We start from the raw sequence: 7,407 nt of genomic DNA on the forward strand, positions 1-7,407 counted from the left end.
TGGTAACATTTCCTTTTGGCCCAGGTAATAATCCTGTAAGTTAAATATTACAGGCTGAGTATTCACCCCTATTCACAAAATCATCAATACCTGGTGTATCAATACCCGGCCACAAGTGGAAAATTCTGCACCAGGAAACCTTGCTTGGTGCACAGATTACCGTCAGCCTATGCCTATGAGGAGTATATGAAATATCTGTAAGGTATCTCATTATGAACATACAAATATTTCAACATCAGACAGAAAATGTTAGAATTGAACTGCTTCTGGACCTATGCATTTTAGATAAGGGAAGGTTCAACTTACGTAAGCGGTCCCCTTTACTAATGAGAAAACAGAGCTCAGAAAGGTCAACCTATGTTCCGAAGGTCACTCACGTGTTCAATTGGAGCCCAGGTCTGTTTGAGTTCAACCCAGGCATATTCCACTGTTAGCATCTCAACCTGATATCATTATGTAACTGCTATAAACTCATTTTCTCTTCTCTTAACACAAGAGAGAGAAGCCTCTCACATTAGTGAAACTTAAGAGGGAGAAAGGATGAAAGTACACTGCCTAGGCTGTGAAGACAAAAAGAAAGGTGTTGTTTAGAATAAAAATGTAGCCTAGCCAGCTGCTGGTGGCTCACTCTTGTAATCCTAGTGACTCAGGAGGTTGAGAGATGATGAGAATGGTTTGGTGCCTTCGCTGGGCAGAAAAATCCTCAAGACACTTATCTCCAATTAGCAAGCAAAAAGCTGCACGCGGAGGAGGCATGGCTCAAGTGGTAGAGGGTGGGCACTGAGTGAAAGCTTGAGTGAGAGCACAGGCCCTGAGTTTAAGCCTAGTACTGGTGCATGCATGCTCACGCGTGTGCATGCACACGCACGTGCACATGCACAGAGCAGCCTTTCTATAATGCACCAGTGTGGGAAGGCAGTAAGTGACTTTGGTATGACTGCATGGGAGAGTCCAGGATCATGTGGAAGTGGCTGTTTTTTGTGTTTTTTTTTTTTTAAATTTGCCAAACAATTCCATCTGTTACCCTGCACTTAGGGCCTCACGAGGATAGAGGACAGAGAATGTTCGTCCAATGCAGATTAGCCAGGGATTCTGTGCAGAAGCAGAGCCTGGGGCTCCGTCATGCTGGGGGATGGATGGGTGAAGCCGCTGGCTGGGCTTGCTTGCTGCTTGAACACTTTCCTGCTCAGTCTGCCCCCGAATCACACAAGGACAAACACTCAGACTTATTCTAAGCCTTAGCCTTGTGGCTCCCACAGAGCCGGAACTCAGGCCATTTCAGAGCTGGAGAGGCCTTTAGGGGTCACCTGGCCCAGCCCCCTCGTTTTCTGGATGAAGGAGCTGACAGCTCTTTTTAACACAGACCTCTGACATGCTTCTTTTCTGGCTGGTCACTCTCTGCCCTGGGCCCTGGACGAGGCGAGCATGTGTACGAGTGGCTTCACTGCTGCCCCTTTTGCTCTGTGATGCAGCACAGATACTGGATGGAGACAGCGCATTCTCTGCTCAGGCCAGAGTGGCTCAGGGCAGGTCCTCTCCACGTGATCTGGGTAGTGATTTGGGGTGCAGCTTTGGGGGAGTCATTCAAAGCACGGCTGGGCTACTGGTGCTGCCACTCAAACCTGCATGACCTCAGGCAGGTCACATAACCTCAAAGCTTACACACACACACACACACACACACACACACACACACACACACACACCCTTTTGGTGCCTGAACTTAGGGCCTGAGCACTTCCCTTAGCTTATTTTCCCAAGGCTGGCACTCTACCACTTGATTCATGCCTCCACTTGTGGCTTTTTGATGGTTACTTGGAACTGGGAAGAAGTTCTTTGCTGGGAAAAGCTCTGGTTTTCCAGTGGGGTGCTCATGGTCCCATGATGTCTGGTCACTGCCAGACACCCCACGCCCCCCTCTCCCGCTGTAAGTGCTCTTCCCAGACTAGCTTCGTGAACACCACTCGTCCTTCAGAGTCCATGGCACTGCTTTCCACAGCTTTGAGAGAACCAAAACCCTCCTGGCCATGGGTATCATCACAACCGTCTTCTCAGTAAGAAGTTTACTATAATCCTGATTACTGAGGAATTTGAGATCTGGGCGGATGGAAGTTCAAAGTCAGCCCAAAAGTCCACAAGAATCCATTAAAAACAAAATCTAGGCTGGAGGTGTGACTCAAATGGTAGACTTGCCTTCCAAGCAAGAGAGAGACCTTGACTTCTAAACCCGAGAGCTGGGTGCTGGGGTCTCACGCCTGTAATCCTAACTATTCAGGAGGCTAAGATGTGAGAATCCCAGTTTGAAGCCAGCTTGGGCAGGAAAGTCAGTGAAACACTTATTTCCAGTGAAACACCCGAAATCCGGAAGTGGAGCTGTGGCTCAAAGTAGTAGAGTGCTAGCCTTGAGCAAAAAAGCTCAGCACCCAGGCTCTGAGTTCAAGCTCCACGACTAACAACAAAAGGAAAATACTGAGGACTGTTCAAGGTGAAGCCTTTGGCTGACATGGTATTTCTTCATAGTTATCACACACATGCTTAGCGGCTATTTGTGTAACTATCTGTGGAACGTCTGTTTCTTTCACTAGATGGTGAATTCCTGAAGGGCACAGGCCACCATTGCTTGGTTTATAAGTGCTCTACCAGTGGCTACATGCCAAGCCCTTGGCCTTTGGAGATAAGAGGCTCTCAATATGTAGCCCAGGTTGGTCTTGAACTTGCTATCCTCTTGCCTCAGTCTCAAGAGTGGCTGAGATTACTAGGTACCGAGGCCAGTACTTGAGTTTGAACTCAGGACTATAAGGTTCTGCCAGCCAGCACCTTACCACTGAACCACACTCACACCCTTTTGGCTTTAGTTGGTGTAGGTGGAGTCTCATGTTTTTGCCTGGGGCCAGCCTCAGATTGTGATCCTCTTTACCCGTGCCTCTGTATAACTGGGATTACAGGCCCATGTCACACCTGGCCCATAGAAGCCACATTTTAAATCCCAGTGCTACCCCAACCTTCTGCTTGTAGTTGCTACAATGAATCTTTCTTCCTCCTTTCCTGTCTCAGTTGCTTAAAGAGTCTATCAACACCCTGGGAGAACAAAGCCTTCCTAGCGGCAGCAGCAAGAGACTGCCTTTGTGACAACTGGAAGCAGCGGTTGTATTAGCCTGTTTTAGAACCTCCAAAATTAGCAGAAAAGGCCACCATGAGCTCTCATTGTGTAGCTTTGCTAATGAAGGGATCCTTTTAATTACATACTCAGTGCGAGTCTGCAATACAAAACATTGCAGTGTTTAAACACAGTTCTGCCCGGAAGTATAGGGCTGTGTGAAAGCAGAGGGTAAGTGAGCCGTGTTGGTAAAAGCCATCTGTAGGAGTTATGCTTTATTTCTTAGATCATCGTTTCTTTCTGGTCTCTAAGATCACCCAGACCCAGTTCATGCTCTGGAGTAATCTGAATTCTGTTCCAAATGCTGCAGACCTAACACTTCCTTATCCCTGATTCTATAAATACATCCTAGGCCAGACAGCCCCCAGCCCCGAATTCCCAGTCAAACCGGCCTGCTTTGCGCATGTCACTTGTCACTGGCCGATTTCCCTGGAGGCTTCTCCCCACGCAACGGTGCTAACATACGTGCAGTACAGGTGCCCAAACCCCAACCACCTTTGCTCCACAACACGCATGGCATTTGCGTCTCACATCCCCTTTGCATCCTTCTGTATGAGTTTGGCACTAAGGTGAGGGTGATATGGGGCTGGATGGGAGGACCCCATAGACCTTTCCCAGGCAAGGGCACCCTGACCCTGCCTTTGTGCGGTGGGGGGATGACCAGGAAGTCTGCCATACACAAAGCACTGGTCTTTTTCTCCCCCAGCCATGATGCCCCAGATCTACGCATCACATCCAGGGGTGTATGCAGTCATTGGGTCTGCAAGGCTGATGTTCTGCCAATCTTTTTTCCTTCTTTTCTCTCTCCCTGCCCCCTTTATTGTGCTGGTGGTACTAGGACCTGAACTCAGGGTATGGGCAGTGTCCCTCAGCTTTTTCATCCAAGGCTGGTTGGTACTCTACCACTTGAGCCACTGCTCCACTTCTAGCTTTTTGGTGGTTAATTAGAAATAAGGGGTCTCAGAGACTTTCTTGCCTGGGCTGGCTTTGAACCATGATCCTCAGATGTCAGCCTCCTCAGTAGCTAGGGTTGTGGGTGTGAGCCACCAGTGTCTGGCACCTGCCCATCCGCAGCCAGGTGGAAATCCTGCTTGCCCACGATGACTTTCACAGCTCATCGTGAATGCCAGTGCACAAGCCTTCCCCCACCCTTCAACTCAGAAACATGCCCTCCTGCAATTTCCACAGCACATTATTGTAGAACTGGTCATTTTCTCAATGTGCATTGTGGTCATTTATGTTCATGGTTTCTTCCTCATGAAACACTACAACTTGAATAGAGTAGCTAGGACTATAGGAATGTGCCACCAGTGCTGGGTAGCTTCTCTCTCTCTCTCTCTCTCTCTCTTCCATGGTTTTCCAGGCTAGCCTTGAACTTGTGATTCTCCTGCCTGGGATTACAGGCATGTACTACAGATAGCCTGAGAGGCACCTGGCTCTGCAAGTAGGGATGTAGGGTCAGCCCAAGCCGATCTCCTCTAGAAGAATCCATGACCTCCTTCAACCCATTACAATCTTTTCCTCAAAGAACTTTTGTCCTAACAAAATTAAGTTTAAAAAAATTGAGCTAATAAATTAGGCATGCATATTAGCAGTCAGGTCCAGAGAGAAAGTCTAACTTTTTTCCTTTATGCAATTTGAATTCCCCTACCATAGAGTTGTTGTCAAAATCCATTAAGGTATTTAATTTCTCTTGTCACTGCTCAATTCCCCAAGCAGACATCCAGACAGAGTGCGGTGGTGTTTCTCACAGAAGTACTAAATGTTTAGTTATCATAGTACGGTTTTCAGATGATGTCTCCCAGATGATCCCAGAAACCCTGGAGAAACTGTGTGAGTTCAAGTACAAGGTTAAGATGGCCGCAGAGAGCCATGACTTGCAGGGCTTGTGAATCAAGCAGGCCTGAGGTCCAGCCCCTTAACTGTCACCGATTGGCTGGGTGACCTTGGGGAAAGTATTTAGCTTCTCTGGACATCAGTTTCCTCATTTGCAAAGTGGTGACAATTTCAGACCCCACAAGGTTTTAATAAATGCTCAGTGGCATACTAAATATAAAGACCCCCGTAGAACAAGACAGTCAAAACCCTCTAGAGCTGTGGAGATGGGTAGCAAAGAGTCTGGATTGACTCCAGTCCACTCCCTTCTCCAAGAGACAGCCTTAGGGAACAGCGTGACAATGGCCAGATTCACTGTGTCTTGTCCCTTTTTCTTTTTTCAAGATAGCTTCTCATCACCACTCATTCATTCAAATAAATATCCTCACTTGATGGGAGCCAAAGGTTTCCATGCCAACAGGGATGTGGTGGGTATCTGACCCTCAAGAAGGAGAATAAAAGAGTCTGCCATGTGTTTTACCTATTGTTGGAGCTTGGGCCTCTTCCTTGGTTGTCATGGCAACGTCTACGGCCCTACCCTGTCTTGCCACATGCTGGAAGGTGATGGGGCTGGATGGATAGGAGGTAGAAGTTGAGAAACCAGGGGCAGGCAGAAGTTTTCCACCATGTTCATGAGACAAGGGCTCTCGCCAAACCAAAACAGCCCACCAAACAAAGACGCTGGCAACAATACATTCCTTGCCAAGGAAGTGGAGGAATTCCAGATTGTACAGATGCATTTTATTGTTATAAACAATTTGTCTCCTCATCCACAACCCAGAGAGAGAAATCAGCGTGGCACACCTGTACCTCTCTGTCCTGAACAGCATTTGGGGGACTGACGTAGGTGACCACTGCCTGTTACTATAGCAACAACCCATCTTCTATCTCTGATCTAAGGAAGCCTGAGAAGCAGAAAGCAATGCGCCCATTTTACAGACAATAAACCTGAGTGCTGCGAGGAATGAATGAGTACAAAGCCTTGCTTCTGTTCTGAGTTTGCTTTCTGTCCCCCTAAAGCCTTCACCTGAGATAGCACTGGAATCTGTCCAGACAGGTTCAATTCTTTTCTCTCAATCTTTGGCTCCATGTAGCTTTGAAAGGTCACCTTCTAAATCCAACACCTGCCAGACAAATCCACCCAGATGTCCCACTTGCCTCTCAGTGAGTTCAGCGTTCCAAGCTGAACGCAATTTGTTCCCCAGAACCTGCTCCTTGCTGGTTCCATGTTGTTATTGGCAACCGCCTCCTCGCAGTGAGCCAAGCTCAAAGCCCTCAAGTCAGCTCTGGAGTCTTCTTCCTCCTCACCCCATCTCTCAGAAACAGCTCAGAAAGCCTCCTCCACTCATTGGCTCTGATGTGGGTCCTCTGGGGAGTCCCAGCAGGTGCAAAGACTGGGAGGTGGTTAACCACAAAAGTCAAGGGGTCAGGGTGCCTGGGCTCTCACTTGTCTTCTAAACACATTTCCTCATTTACTCTTTTCCCCAGCCCTAGGAGGTTAGTGTTGGTCTTTTAGTCAGTCATTGGGCTTGACCTCAGGGCCTAGATGCTGTCCCTGAGCTTTTTTTGCACAAGGCTATCAACTCTACCACTTTAAGCCACACTCCACTTCTGGTTTTCTGGTGGTTAACTGGAGAGTCTCGTGGACTTTCCTGCCTGGGCTGGTTTTGAACTATGATCTGAGCCTCCTGTAGCTAGGATTATGGGTGTGAGCCACTAGTGCTCAGATCTTATTATTGTTAATATGATTTCCAGTTTCTAGATGAGACACTTTCTCTATGAGAGCAGAGGTGATATAATTGGCCCAAGGTTATCCAGTTTAGAAATGGCAAAGGCAGATTATGAATCCGGGTCAGCCTGACTTAAGTGTTCAGCCTCACAAGCAATATGCAAAGCTCTTCCCACTCAGCTGTGTTTCTCATGAGCAGAGGCCCCTCCTGTCCTGCTTGTCTCTCGGCTCTGTGACAATACAGTCACAGCCTGACAGCATCTGATGTGTGGGCACCTGAGACTTCGTGGACAAAGTCAGCTCCTTGCTGGCTAGCCTGGAGTCCACTCTCCACCAGTACTCTGTCCCTTCACTATCTGACCTTGGAGAAATGACCTTGGGAAAACAACCAGCTAATAGCTAGAGGACTGTTGTAGCCTGTATTGACCCCTCACCCCAAGCATGTCCATCCCCTAATCCCCACCCAAGACCTGCGAGTGTGCCCTTATTTCAAAAGTGCCTTTGCAGATGTAATCAAGTGAAGATCTTGAGATCATCCTGGATTTAGAGAAGGCCCTAAATCCAATGACAGATGTCCTTGTACTTACAAAGAGCAGAGGAAGACTTGATGCTGACATCTATCTACAAAGGAAAAGGCTGTGTGATG

This window comes from Perognathus longimembris, chromosome 1 (assembly GCF_023159225.1).
Source record: "Perognathus longimembris pacificus isolate PPM17 chromosome 1, ASM2315922v1, whole genome shotgun sequence".
Classification (NCBI taxonomy): domain Eukaryota; kingdom Metazoa; phylum Chordata; class Mammalia; order Rodentia; family Heteromyidae; genus Perognathus; species Perognathus longimembris.